This window comes from Cryptomeria japonica, chromosome 10 (assembly GCF_030272615.1).
Source record: "Cryptomeria japonica chromosome 10, Sugi_1.0, whole genome shotgun sequence".
In the NCBI taxonomy this organism is placed as follows: Eukaryota; Viridiplantae; Streptophyta; class Pinopsida; order Cupressales; family Cupressaceae; genus Cryptomeria; species Cryptomeria japonica.
Window position 1 is genome coordinate 562,599,194 of NC_081414.1, and position 16,004 is coordinate 562,615,197.

The following is a 16,004-nucleotide window of genomic DNA, read 5'->3' on the forward strand; positions in this document are numbered from 1 at the left end:
CTAAGATAAAACTGAGATTAAAAATTGATTAGGGCAGGGGTACTACATTCTTCCCCCCTAGGTTCCGACTTACTCCTGGAAGTCGTAAGACTAGATGAAGAACATGTCGCACGCATCAGCCCTGAAACTCATTCAACAAAGATCAAATTGCACATAGAAATCTTTCCATAATCAAATGAAATATTATTGCAAAATCCTTTACAAACGCCATTATCCATTGGCAAGATACATCTAAATCTGTACATTTCTTAAAATATTCTAGGAATTATCAATAATCATAGGAGAGATACAAGAACTTTCTTCCTTTCATTACACCAAATTAAAGCATTACAAAGAGGTAAACAACAATTACCATAATCATCTACCAAAAATGACAAGAAAACATGCCATCATGATCAATTTCTGTTACCAATACATCTTTTTCGTAAAACTTTATCGCATAGAACTAGCTTAAAATATCAATTTCTACAACCAAATTAACTTTCATGAAATAAGAGCAACATAAATAACTCAATTGTTTACACTTGTCAGGCATAAGAAAACCTTTCCAAAGACTATGTCCCATAACATAGTGACAAGTTAACACAATTTACTCCATGATACAAATAATAACCATCCACATAACTGGAATGCATAACTCAAAAGGCCACATGTGAGCATGTCTAATGCTCGGTCAAAGATAACATGCATGATCAGCATCTCTATGCCTGATCTCAGAACAACAATATGACCATAAAAATCCAATATCTCACTCAAAGGCTCGATGGTGCTAGGCACACCATAGTGGTGCTACCTTCCATACAAGACCCTCGTGAACATCCCCTGTTGAGTAAGGTGGTTAGCCTCCAAGAGATAGTCACCACACATAGGTAGGTAGTGGGTCCTAGCTGCAACACAACCTCACATACCCCCATCCTCAAGGTTCCTTACATCCACTTCCTCGTACACACTCTACCAAATCTGTATCATATGTCCTTGGAGAGGAATTTCACATTTCAACACAAGACCAGCATACGAAAACAATAAGGATAAACCAGTTTAGCCACAAAAGTATAGATTAATAAAGATAATAAATCATCAATTCCAATAGTAAGGCAAGAAAATAATCCAGAATTTGCAACACCAAATCAAATATGCAAAAGATCACAAGCTCATGGCTAAACCTTCAAAGTCAAAGTAAAATAAATTGCTGATCCCCAAAAAAATAATAAGAATATCACAACTGCACATAACATCACTATGTGACTAGCGTCTAGCCACCAACGAGGAAGGAAGGAACAACTGACTAGCTATTGCAGTAGCTCATCATGTGGTGCGACATAGTCACACTACCCACATGGCATGGCGGTGTGCAACTCGACATCACCCCGCATCATGTCGTCACGCGGCATGGCAATACCCCAAGCAGAGAAGACAAGCAATGGGCATATCCCGCATGGTAGTGTACCTCGCGGAAACAAGCACGCGTAGGTCACGTCCCGCATAGCGACGTATCTAGAAGGATACTCGTTGTAGCCAGAGGTATACATGACTAGGGTCCACCCACATGCCCACTAACACGTACTAACTGGCAGCACATGTGAATAAACCTACCTTTCATGAAGACAAGGCAAAGGATCCTCCAAATCACACCATCACTATACACAAGAATCACCATCCAAATGCTCAAATAAAGGAAAGGAATAGGCTGTCACATATAAACCTATAAATAGATTCATCAAAAGGGAAAGTATTGAGTACACCTTTGATACAGTTTAATAGTACAACTATATCATTCCTCAAAGTAGAGAAGCTAAAGTCGCTTCACGCCGACATTACTCGTATGCCAATCCATACTATTCAAGGAACGGTTACTTCGAATACTACCCCTTAACATACTAAGTTACCCATAACCCGAGGTTTGGTACTCAGTAGGGAAACAAATAAGCAACATCACATAAACAGTATGGTTTCCCATACTCATAAGCAACATATCCTCCATGGTTGATTACTTCACCAATCCATGGGTACATATAATAAGCACTAGTTTCTTACAATACACACAATTACACCAATACTGGTTTAGTCACATTTATGGGGAGTACTTTTCAGTACGCTAACATTTATTCAAGGAAGATTTTAATTATGCTTTCTACATGAATAACTGAATCAAGTTTACTCTAGATACAAGTACTTAAATTATTAACAATTCACCATTACATAAGGAATAACATCATTCCTATATCTTTCTCGAATTTCACTAAGCATCCGTAACTAAATTACTAGCTATGCAAATTCTTTTCCCAAAGAGGACTTTCATCTTTCAATATGAAGCCAAAATGCAATAGTACAATTTCACATGTTTTATAAACATTCTATTTAAATCAATGCATTCTTTAATACCATTTCTAAAAATCTAATACCCTAGGCAAAGAGAAGGGAAAGAGAGTTTGATAACCAAACTATTTCCTACAAAGACACAAGATCAATCAAGATCACACTATAATATAAAATTTCTCACTATAAGCCTATCATTTTAATTGCATGGTTTTCATTTCTCTACTGTTTAGAAGGATGACAATCAGCCTAACAAAACATTTCCAATAATTATGGTTGCAACAGAATGTTCTAGTTTTCCAACCAACAAAGATCAAAACAGGCAATCTTTTCGATAATACCAAACCTCTTGAAAACACTCACTTATTCTTAATACAATACAGACACATGTCATAATTTTGCAACCTATCATTAAAATCAAATTACGATCAGAAGGTAAGCGAGGAGCTATCACCCAAATAAAACATATTAATGCATACACATCAAACAAGCTTTTCATTCGCGCTTCCTAAACATAATAAGACAATTTATATATCCAAAAGCAAGTTCAATGGAGCATTGCTAAAATAAATTCTCGATCAACTTGGTTTACTGAAACACATCAAACAATCTTTCGTGGAACACATTAATATACTCTCGAAGCTACTATAACATGTTCCATTTTATACATCTTTTACAAACAAAGCAGTTTCACATAACAACTATCCACATATTAATGCACATTACTTAAGATAAAATTTAATTATGTTACTCCTACAAAACACATGGAGAATACTTTAATTGCACACATACAACTTTCTCCCAATAGCCAATATTAACTTTCAAACCCAAAGCCCTTTTATTATTTAAAAACACATAATCATCATGAGGCTCAAACAAGGGCTCAAGAAGTCACAACCTTTCTCTCGCAAAATACAGAAAACTCAAATCAGAGATAATTACACATATCCTAATCATTTTAATTTCTAGAAAGAGAGAGAGAAGGAAGAGTGATAATCGTTCAATTTGCTACAAAATAAGCATTCAATAACTACCATACTAGTCCTTCAAGCGAACAACACTAAGCTAGATCATAATCTCAAACAAGCATGATACGCACTTTCAGATTCAAGACAAGCACTGACCAACCCAAATGGATTAGTCTAAAGAGTACAAGACTCAATAAGGAAGGTTCATACGACTCTCTTTCAGAGTATGAGTAATCGTAGACCAAGACATCAATAAGCATACAAAGCACATATAATCACTCAAAAACACCAACATCAAGAAGGTGAGAACAAGGTGTGAACACACAAGTTACAGTCTGCTCAATCGTTCACATACAAAAGGAGGACAAGCATACACATAAGGTCGATACACCTCACACCAATAGAGGGCACACGCGACACCAGAGATCCCAGTGTTTGCAACATGGGCTCTGATACAAAATGTAATGCCCCGCCAGGAAACCCCAAAGGGATTAAGCCACAACACAAGAATAGAGTGCAATAATTTTTTTTTTTTTTAAAGTTACACCACATTAAGATACAACAAGATATCAAAGATTTAGATTACATAGCGGAAGACATCAACTAACACCTAAAGAGTTTCCCAACGAGATTACTTAAATTTCACAATTCACTTAATTCACACAATTAATCCAATAAGTTGATTATCTTATAACGAGATAATTCTTAAACAAGGATAATTTCTTTCAAAAGATGGAAATATAAATCACATGCTAATGTTTATCCATTATGATTCATTCATACTTTACATTCAAGCTTTTCATTAAAATATAAGTCATGCATCTACTGTTCTAACACACTAGAATTTTATCATAAACATATGAGATCTTTCCATGCATATTTCATTTCCTTAACAACAACTGAATAGATTCCATTACTCTAAGTTACATTCTTTCATATTCCAATTTATTGCATTTTTAAAAGACGATTGCATACATGCATCTACGATAAATCTCATCTAAACCACTTATGCATTCGATCAAAATGGCATTCATACATGCTAACACTAAACATGAAATATAAGAAATAAAAGCATCACATAACACCAAGATGATCTCGGAGTTCACCCCTAAAGGGCTACATCTCCGGGTCTGCTCAACTACAAGACCCCTCTGATAATTAATAAAGTTACGAATACATGAGGTTCTCATAATTTACAATCCGGCCATCAAGGCGAAACATAATCAATATACAAACGACCGCATCGATCAATAAATACATAAACGATCCCTGAAAAGAAAAGGATCCAACTAAACATAATCAAAGCTAATACAAAGGTCCATTGGAGCATCCACAAAACTGAGTCATCACCACCCAAGGTCTAACATGAAACCAAGTACTCACAAGGGTAAAGACAATAGGATGACCCACAAACGTGCTCCTAACAAGACAAAATGACAACACACTAGCGAACGTAGGGACAAGTGTCATCACACAACCTAGTATGGTTACCATGGCAGGTCTTCATAGGTTCCGACCCCATACACTAGTTACCCTGGCAACCTAATCCAAGCCTCTGGCCCATCCAAGCCTCATGTGGACCCACACATCCTTTCGTGAAGACAAAGATGATGGTTTGCCATTTCAGGCCTTCTCACAGCATGTCGAGTCTATGTAGGCACTCGTCCCATGTGTGAGGCACAATTATCTTACTTAAAGATTAACATTCTAATCTACTGTTAGGTTATCACTTATTAGACTCACTTTCGATGGGTTACCCAGCAGCCACTTTGGGCGCGGCCCTCAATCGAAAGCCACTTTCCCATACGACACTAGACTATACTCAGACGAACTCAAAAACCAAGGAATACACATGGTCAGACAAACGGAGTTCAAAAAGGAGGGAAAAACCATCTGATCAAACCCGACTCAAAAGGGGTACACTTACTGACAGTACTCTAACCAAAGACCCGACCAACTATGGTCAACCACGAATCATCATTCGACACCCATATAAAGGATATGACCAATTACGACACACCTACAAAACAACAGTCATACTCGAGACCGAGGACTGGAACAGGTACCCAAATCAACCATACGATAGGGTCCAATCAAACAAGTCAAAGCTTGCCATTACATAAGCAAAAAAACAAATACATAAATTAAACTCGCATAGTCAACAATCAGGAAGGACAACTTTCTTTCCCATTGATTAAATCAATAAAGGTCGATCAAGTTTTCTACATGATCTAAGTTTCCAAAAATACACTAACAGGAAATCATCATTGCAAGGTGAATACAATATCACAATTTGCAATAGTACCATTGTCTATATCTCAAACAGAGGAAAAATATAAATTAACCATTCATTTTACTAAATGAGAATATGAGTAGCTTAACAATTTTCCCAAATGATACTTAATTAAATTTCCAAAAGCATATCGTTTAAATTCATAATGTCCAATGGTTAAATATTCATTTCTAACATTTCCAGATGGCCTATGTCATTAAAATCTTCAAACAATAAATATTCTTGAATAAAGTATGTTTTATCTCAAAAAAATTTCCAACATAAACAATATTTCATCTTTCCCAAAAGATGCTCCCCTAATATTATAGGTCCAAAAGGATTAAATATTAATTCATATATATTTATAACCCTACGGTTAATAAAATATACACAATTAATATTTAATATTGCATAATAATCCAATTAAATATTAATTAATATATATATATATATATATATATATATATATTAATTTTTTTTTTCATTAATAAAATATATATTATTAATAATTTAATAATGTTCAACCTTCACATTAAATATTAATCAACATATATACATTTATTTCCATTGATAAATATATATTAATATTAATTAATAATTAATTAAACACTTTATAAAAAAAAACTTTTAAATTAATAAATTTATTTATTAATTTATTTTTTTTCTAACAAAAAAAAATAATAATAAAAATTACAAATTAAAAGGAGCGGGGGGGGTTTCCACATGGTCCCTATGGGAGCTCACACACCCCCAAAGGGGAAGCGCTGCTTCCCAATGGGAGCACGCAGCCCCCATGGGAGCGCTGCTGTTCCCAAAGGGAGCACGTAGCCCCCATGGGAAGCGCTGTTGTTCCCAAAGGGACACGCAGCTCCCAAATAAATATCTTCATTTATTTTTTTATTTTATTTTTTTTAAATGATTACTATGTAAAACATAGTCTAAAAAAAACCAGTCTCCCAGAGACTAAAAAGATTTATTTTAAAACCAAAACCCCATTTGTTGGTTTTTTTTTTTTAAAAAAAAAACACACAGCTTCATATAAACTTAAAATGAGAATTTTCCCAGCAAGAATAAAGTTTCAAATCCCCAAACAATTTGAAGAATATCAAACCATAAATAATTTCTTCAACAAAAATCCATACTTGGGCAAAATGGGGCATTTAAACTCAATAATTCAACCATTCTTTCCAACAACATCTGATTTCTAAAATAGAATTTGAATTTGAGAACACCCAATGGAGATTTAAGCAAGAGTTCCTCATGAACAACCATTTCCAATTGATATCCAATATTTGGTTTTGAAAAGGCAAGAACAATACAACCAGAAATCAAAGAGATGGATCTGAATCCTACCTTATCTCGCATTCTTGGCAAGATCTACTGAAGAACCCCAATCTGCAGCTCAGGGAATCCTCCCCCATCCAAAACCCCCAAATTACATCCAAAAATATTTTTCCAACAAACATTTTTTTTTTTTCTTCCAAAAATATCCATCCCTCAAATTTTCCAAAAGTCTAGGTTATATGGAAAAGTTTGACCAAAAAACTCATGTTTGGATTTAAAATTTTTATTTAAAATAAATCACAAAAATCTTTATTTTCCAACTATATCAACAAATTAAATTGCTTTTCAATTCAAATTTGATTTTCTCAATTAATTCAATTTAACCTTTCTATTTCCAAAATGCCAAGAAGATAAAATTAATTCTATTTCAATTAAAATTAAATCTTTCTTTTCGTAGGCATAAACATAATACATTTAATATTTGAATTTAACCATTTAATTGAACTTGCTCCCAATTTAAATCGAGCAATTCAGATTAATGATAAATCACATAAAGAAATCCTGTTTAATTTAGTCCATTAATCTTTAATGCACAAACACATATTTAATCAAATTAAATACTAAGGACTAATTAATCAATTTAACCATACACACCAAACACGCAAACCAAGAAGGTCAACCAGACAGACGACTCACAAACCCAAACAAAAAATGAATACCGATGACGACTGGCGATGCTTACTTGAGCACGACTATGGTCAACTAGGGTCTTACGACCACCTAATCCAACTCTAAGGATTAAAGAGGTACTCTCAAACCTGCAAATCCAGGTGAAGACAAACCTCGCACTCATGCGGCGTGGTACCTGAAATCTCCTGCAACCAAGAGTCATACATGCATACATATATAAACTTAATGAAAGCATTAGCTCAATTTTAATACCATGAAATAGGAACACTAAGCAACTTGCATACAACTAGTGTGAAAACCACATTAACAGATATGCACTAAATCAATACATCTGACTATAATCATTATATTATGATAAACTAACTAAGATAAAACTGAGATTAAAAATTGATTAGGGCAGGGGTACCACATGAATTTTGGATGGACTTGTTTTACCTTGGCCATATCACCAGTGCAGAAGGAGTTAAGGTTGATCTTGAGAAGATCAAGGCGATAGTTGATTGGCCTCCACCTAAGAACTTGACACATCTAAAGAGGTTCTTGGGTCTACGTGGCTTCTACAGGAGGTTTGGGAAGGGCTACTCTCAGATGGCTGCCCCCCTCACGGATCTCACTAAGAAAGGAGATTTTGTGTGGTCAGAAAAGGCACAAGGTGTGTTTGACAAGTTCAAAGAAATTATGAGCTTGTGCCCTATTTTGGCTTTACCAGATTTCACCAAGCCCTTTGAGCTACAATGCGATGCTTCAAGAGAAGGTATTGGTGTTGTTTTTATGCAAGAGAAGCATCCAATTGTGTTTGAGAGCAGACAATTAAGAGCAGTTGAAAGAACTTATTCTATCTATGACAAGGAGATGCTTGCAATCATGCATGCATTAACCAAGTTCAGGTAATACTTGGTGGGAAGCAAACTTGTTGTCAAGATAGATCATAATAGTCTCAAACACTTCATGCATAAGAAGGATTTGAATGAAAGGCAACAGAAGTGGGTAAGTAAGCTACAGGATTATGATTTTGACATTGAATATGTCAAGGGCAAGAACAATATTGTAGTTGATTCAGTTTCAATAAGGCCCCATTTGAGCTCATTGTGTGAGCTTACTGCTGATTGGAAGGACTTATTGCTTGTTGATTAAGCCAAAAATTAGTTTGCAACCAACATTATTGAGGGTACTTTTCATGATGAAAGGTTCAAGGTTGTTGATGAGTTGATACTCTACAAAGGGAGAATCTTTTTGTTTCCTGAATCTAAGCTCAAGGTGAACATCCTGCAGACTTTCCATGACATTCCTCTTGTTGGTCATCAAGGTTATTTCAAGACCTATAGGGAGATTCGTGTGCGGTTCTCTTGGAAGGGCTTGAAAAATGATGTATTGAGCTACATTAAGGAGTATCACACTTGCCAGATGAACAAAAATGAGCATACTCTTCCAACTAGTTTGTTGCGACCATTGCATATTCCCAATTAAAAGTGGGAAAGCATTTCGATGGACTTCATCACAGGGTTGCCGAGAGCTAATAGCAAGGACTGCATCTATGTTGTGGAGGATAGACTGACCAAGTTTGCTCACTTTTTTGCCATCACTAGCTCATTTACAGCAACTCAAGTTGCTAATGTGTTCTTTCGTGAGGTTTATAGACTACATGGGTTGCCAAAGAACATTGTAAGTGATAGGGACAACAAGTTCCTAAGTACCTTTTGGCATGTGGTACAGTTCTCACTCCAAGCACAAGTTATCACCCAAAAACTGATGGGTAGACGGAGGTTGTGAACAAGTGGTTGGAAGGCTATCTCAAAAATTATGTCTTGGAGCGGCAAAAAGAATGGGTAAGATGACTATATATAGGGGAATATTGCTACAATTCTTCCTACCACATGTCCATCAGAATGCCACCTTTCATGGCACTCTATGGCTACGAGGCACCTAGCTTTGTTGATTTGATGTTCGGCGATAGAAAAGCCCCTCAAGCAAAAGATATGGTACAACATTGTCAGGATATTCTTAAGACTTTGAAGAATAACCTCCAGATTGCACAAAATCAACGGAAGTTGTATACTAATCAACAACATGTTGAGCACTCATTTGAGGGTGGAGACATGGTCTACCTTAGACTTCAGCCCTTTAGACAATCTACTCTCAAGAAGAGTGGAGTGGAGAAACTCAAGCCTCACTCCTATGGGCCATTTACAGTCATCATGAGGGTTGGTGCAGTGGCTTATGAGTTGGAGCTACCAGCGAGTAGCAAAGTTCATAATGTCTTCCACGTGTCTCACCTCAAGAAGGCACCTGGACACAACATTGTGGTCTCTTCAGATTTACCTATCTTGGATGAGGAATGATAGTTGGTGTTGATAATGGAGGAGATCCTTGATTTTAGAAAATACTCTTTGAGGAGAAGGACAATTAAAGAGTATTTGGTGAAGTGGAAGAATTTGCTTGTGGAGGATGCTACTTGGGAGAATGAGGAGATTTTGCAAAATCCTAATTTGCGGTTGCTTGAGGACAAGAAATCTTCGGGAGGGCAGACTGTAATGTCCCCTTCTCAATAGTAATCAACTTAGTTGACCATTAGCCTATCCCAGAGACCCGTAGGCTAGTTGAAAGTATAAATTAAAGTTTCCTACCTCTGAGAGGATGTTTCAGCACTTTTGATGCCTTGCATGTTGGAGTTTGTCAGTTTTGTTTCTGGATTTCTTTTGGGTTTTCGGAAAGCTTCGCAATGATGGTACATGCATAGCAAGCAACGAATTTAGGCAAGCTTACTATTTTTAGTAAGTGAAGGCAAAGACAATTTATTTCTCTGGGTTTTTCTGGGGTTTCTTAGAGCTTTGCGATGGTATAACATGCAAATCAATCTAAAGAATTTTTTTGAACTTACTATTTTTAGTAACTTGTGACGACTACTTAGAATGTGGTAAAAATCACTTTGGAAACACTTACTATTTTTAGAAGTAAGCTATTTATAGTAAGTACTATTTTTGGCAAGTTCCTATGGTCCGGTTCAGTTGGTTATTTTTGGCAATGCAATTTCAGTACTTAGGCCCTCAGTTCAAATTGGCAGTTGTTCAATATTTGAGGAAAAAGTTTTTTAATATATTCTAATACCTTGGCATCAGACTTATATATATCTTTATTATTGACTCGGACAACTTAAGGGAATGAAATAATATTTTGAGTCTTAAGTCAATTTGGCATTATATTTTACTTCCTCATTTGGACACCTAAGTTCAATTTTATAATATATGTCAATATTATTGGCATTTTAATTAAGTTCTAATGCTTCCCTATGTGGCCGACTTGGAGTGAATAGGGAAATGAAATGCCAACACCAAATTAAGATGAAATGAAATTTCATTTGGTTTGGGTGCCATTTTGGAGTGAATTTGAATTTGAATTTGGAAACTCAAGAGGCTATAAATAAGAGTGTTGGGCTCTCATTTTGGTATCCATGAATATTATAACAAAGTGCTGCCATAATGCTAATTGAATGCTTCAAGGAATGATTCCTCCTAGATTGAATGCTTAGATTCAAGTGAGAAGCTAAGATTGTGGGACTGTTCTTCAACCAAGAGAATAGATGAAATTCATTGTGAAGTTTGTGTTCAAAATTTTTTTTAGTTTTGGTGTGTTGTGTGTGAGTTCCAAGTTGATGGTTTCTAGTGTGCTATAGATGTGTTTTTCTCATAAGTCTCTACGTGGTCATTTGTTGATTCTAGTTATTGGCTCATTATTTCTCTATGCTCTAGGTGATCATTCCTGTAAGTTTTTAGTGCTTATCTTGGAGTCATTAATTTTATAATGCAAATAGAATTTCTACCCTAGTCGTACCATGCTGAAGCTGCCTTGAGATGCATGCAAAATAGTTTTGGGTCTATTTAATGTGTTTTGTCAGCTATAGCTTAGTCACCTATCTCCTATCTTTCATTTGCATCTGATTTGGGGTCATTTCGTTGAGTGCGGGCAAAAGTTGTGAGCATTTTTGTGAGTTTTGTAGTTGCTGATCTACACATTTCCAGCTTGTTGTTTGCATATCAGATTCTGAAGAGTGTGAGAAGTATGTTTTTGGAGTGCATATCTTATCATTTGCAGTGATGGACAATGATGTTCTTATTCTGAAATCTCTTGCTATATATTGTAAAGTTGATTAGTAGTACTAACAACTATTTCTTTCTAGATTGTAACACATGACCCACTGAATAAGTGGAAGAGGCCAGCTTTGCCGCTTATCTTAACTTATTGCAATAATGTCCTCCCACTAAATAAGTTGTTGAGTAGATTGTAATTTCATTTTATGTCCTCCCACTGAACAAGTGGTCGAGTGATTGTTGCTTATTTCAGTTTCTCAGATTCTATAATTGGCTGGTCATACCGCCATAATGCCATTGAAATCTCCATCACCCACTAAACAAGCAGAAGGGGTTGGCCTGCTGCCCAACATTGTAATTTCAAGTGGGATATTGAAGCTAACGATCCCCTTATCATTGTATTCTCTCACCTTCCCACATTGGGATTTTGGTGATCAGAAAGTGGAAGGATTACTTTATAGCAGTGTTGTGATTATTCTTTCTAACCCTAACAAGTGTTTTGTGGTGTTTGAAATTGGAAAATTTGAGAAAAAAAAGTAAGCGGATATTTCATAAACTGGGTTGCCACTCTTCATAAACATCAACCCCATTTTGTATGTCTTCAAGCATGGTCGGCTAGCATACTCTTTGCCTTGAATTGCTTTTGATGATTCTTGTTATTGATGATTGTTGTCTTTAATATCAACACAACATATGGATTGCTAATTGCTGCCATATAAACATATCAACTTCATTTTCTTATTCCATTCACCTTTGCATGATTCACGAACATCATCCATTCCTTTAATATGTAGTCCTAGACTTCTATAGTCATTGCTTGCACTACAAAATATCTGTGTCCTAGCAACTTATGGTGAATAACAACTTGTACTTACGAGAAAGTTCAATGAATATTTATTTTCCTTGAATATCCTAGACTTTCACTCCATGGGTATCATAAGAGTTCCAATTGTATTAGTCTCATCTATAAAGATAATACAAGGAGCTTTCTTGAGGCACCAATAAAATTGTTTTGTCTTATAGACTTATCACTACATATTGATAACTACAACAATATTTCCACTTGACATGAATGAAAAACACTATCTTCTTGCCTTCTTGACATCAATGACAATATTTCCAATAATCTCCCCCTTTATCATTGATGGCAAAATATTCTTTCTTTTCTCTAACTCTCTCCCTTTCTATATCTCCACGCCTTTAACATCAATGACAAAGGGATGTTCACAATCTTTTGTTCATGATTGGATCATGAGAAACATCTAATTGTATATGCATACTGAATGCAATAAGCACATACTTCTCCCCTTGTCATAGATTCTCTAATGCTCCCCCTCACTTTAATACTCCTCTTTCTCTATTTCTTGATCCTTTGTATTCTGATTTGAGTGTCATGCTTCCTCTATGGCTATCAAATAGAATCTAGATGTCCCCTCAAATTTAACAAGTTAGGACTTGGTGTAGCTATATCATCACCTTTTTATGCATGTACAACTCTTCCTCCTCTATCCATGGCTTCTAGATGAAGATCATCTTTTGATCTCCTTGTGAGAGTCTTCTCACTTTCCCTCTCTTCTTCTAGTTTTCTTGGTTGTTGCAGCTAAATAATTGTCTTTCATATTTGTGCTATCCTCTTGTATGGGAACTCTTGATTCTCTTATTTACTTTCAAATTTGGGCTCTTTGACATTATCTTCATTAATCGGGAATATCTCTAGCTACTCAAATGGTAACTCTTCTAAGACCGCCTATCTTTTTTCTTTCCAAGTGTTACTCTCATTGAAGCTTTCCATTTTTATTAACTTCGAGGTAATATACTCCTCTCTCCAATGCTATTATTCACAATAGGTTTGGATTGTTCATGTGACATCTCGACTCTTTTTCTCTTTGATGCAATTTCTCTTTTCATGCTTAAGTTTCTCTTGAAAATTTCTCTCATTATTCTTGACATCAATTCCATCATTCTCTCTCTGTTTTATCTCTCCTTTGATATTTATGATGAAGGAATGCTCATCATACTTCCATCTATGTCTTCTATGACATCATTATATCAATAGGAACTCCTTTAATGTGAAGTTGAACATAAGCATCCTAATTTCTTCTATCAAATTTATTATTCGTTTGCCAACACATGCTTGTTAAATGAAAATATACAAGCATACCTCTATGAATTGTTCTTGCACCCTTTACCAACCATGATTCCTTTTTCTCTAATGTTCTATGAAACTTCATCTTTTTAGTTGTCTTTTCCACAAGGCTTGAAAGATAGTGCAATGATAAGCTCCTCCTACAGTCGTGCTATTTCTCAAACTTGTGCATGAAGTGAATAATGCGTAATCATAGATTCATTCTTTTTATTCTTCTCGTTATCTTGGTCTTGCTTTCTTCTCCATACCATAGGTCTTCTTTTTTGTTTGTTCATCGTATCTGTAGACACCTAAAAATGTCTCATTAATCATGTACTAATTATTTGTCTAATTGATTAAATAATTCTTTAATTAAATTAATTAATCTTATTCTTCTAAATTCATATTTCTTCATAACATTATTAATTATTCATTTCAAATTCTATCATCATTTAATCATTTAACCTTTTCTAAATACTAATTATGATTTAATTCCTTTAAATGAATAATCTTTATTATTTAATTTAAATTCAATTTTTAAATAATTGAATTTCTTTAAATTATTTAATTAGCTAATTCATTCTTCTAATTTAAATTTCAAATCCCCAAATTCCAATTTCATCTAATTTCATTTATTCCTCTAATTCAAATTCAATTCAAATTTCCCCTAATTCTAATTCCAGTTAATCTTAATTACATGTCAATTTCACGATTTTGAAAAAATAAATTCAAAGACATGCAAAAATCAAATTGAATGTCTAAATCAAGTTTGCATGAATTCAAAAATCAAATTGAATTCAAAATAAATTCAATAATTAATTCTCATGTAAAGATTAAATTGAAAATCTAAATCAAGTTCAAGAGCATGCAAATCAATAAATTGAATTTAAATTAATAAAATATCCTACAACACATGCTATATTAATATTTAATTGATCAATTCAATTAATTAATTAATTAAATCATTCCTTCAAATTCTCTCCAATCATTTTTTTCTATCTTCCCAATTGCTTTTTTTCCAAAAATCTTTTAATTAGTCATCAATCAGTTAACAATTCAATCTATTTAATTGATCATTTCAATTAATTGATTAATTAAATCATTTCTTCAATTTCCTCCAATCATTCTTTTTCATCTTTCAATCAACTTTTTTCTCAATCAATTAACGCATTTATCTATTCAATCAATTGAGTTTCACCTCTCAATCATTTGTTCCACCTCCAAATCAACAATTTAACTATCAATCAACATGTGAGCTCACTTGAGTTCCACCTCTTAGTCAATCTTTCCCAAAAATCTATAAATTAACATCAATTCTCCATTTTCAACAATCACGAACTTCAAAATCTTGTGTCATTAGCAAGTTAGTAGTGCAATATCTGAGAGCCATCATACTACAAGAAGCAGAAGAACAGTGGAAGCTATATGCGATCATGGAATAGGGAGTTTTGATTGAATATTATTCATCCTCATTGTCTTGTTTGCATTATTCTATTGATATTTGCTAGAATTCATAACTAGAATAGGGATTCGTGATTTCCTTATTATTTCCAATTATACAATGATGAATTCTACCGAGTTACAATATCCTTTATCTTGCACTCTCTAAGTTGTTTCATGAAACCTTCTGCAAAAATGTCATGTGTCCATAGTTATTACAATTATAGCATATAACATTATAATTCACTTGAGGAGGATATCAATTATAGATTCTACTTGTCCACCCATAATGATTTCTATTTTTTACCATCTATCATTATGTCTCACTTTTTTTCTACACACTCTTGCCTTATGTCCAAAGTGATTGCATGAGTTGCAATAGCCATAAAAAATACTCTTGAACTTGGATGTATAAGCTTGTCTTGGGGGAAAGTACTTCTTGAAATTATCCTTGTCAACTTTGGGAGTCTTTGTCTTCTTGCTATCTTCAATCTTGAGAGGGCTTTTGAAAATGTCTTCAAGGCGTTTTATTTTTCCCATATTTATCTTCATATGAATTTCTTTACAATCTTCTTTGATTGTTTGATTTTCTTTCATAGCCAAGTCTTGTCTTATTTGATGGTTATCTTTGACTAATGTTATCACTTGGAATCTCAAAGATCTTTTCAAACATTAGACTAGTATTTAATATGGCATTTTCTAGTTCCTTTCTCAAGGGAATAATCTCGAACTCATGCTTCTCACAATTTTTCCTTTTTCTTCAATTGTATTCTTAGCTCGTCTTCAATCTTTTAGCTTCTTCAAGTTGAATCTTGAGGTTGATG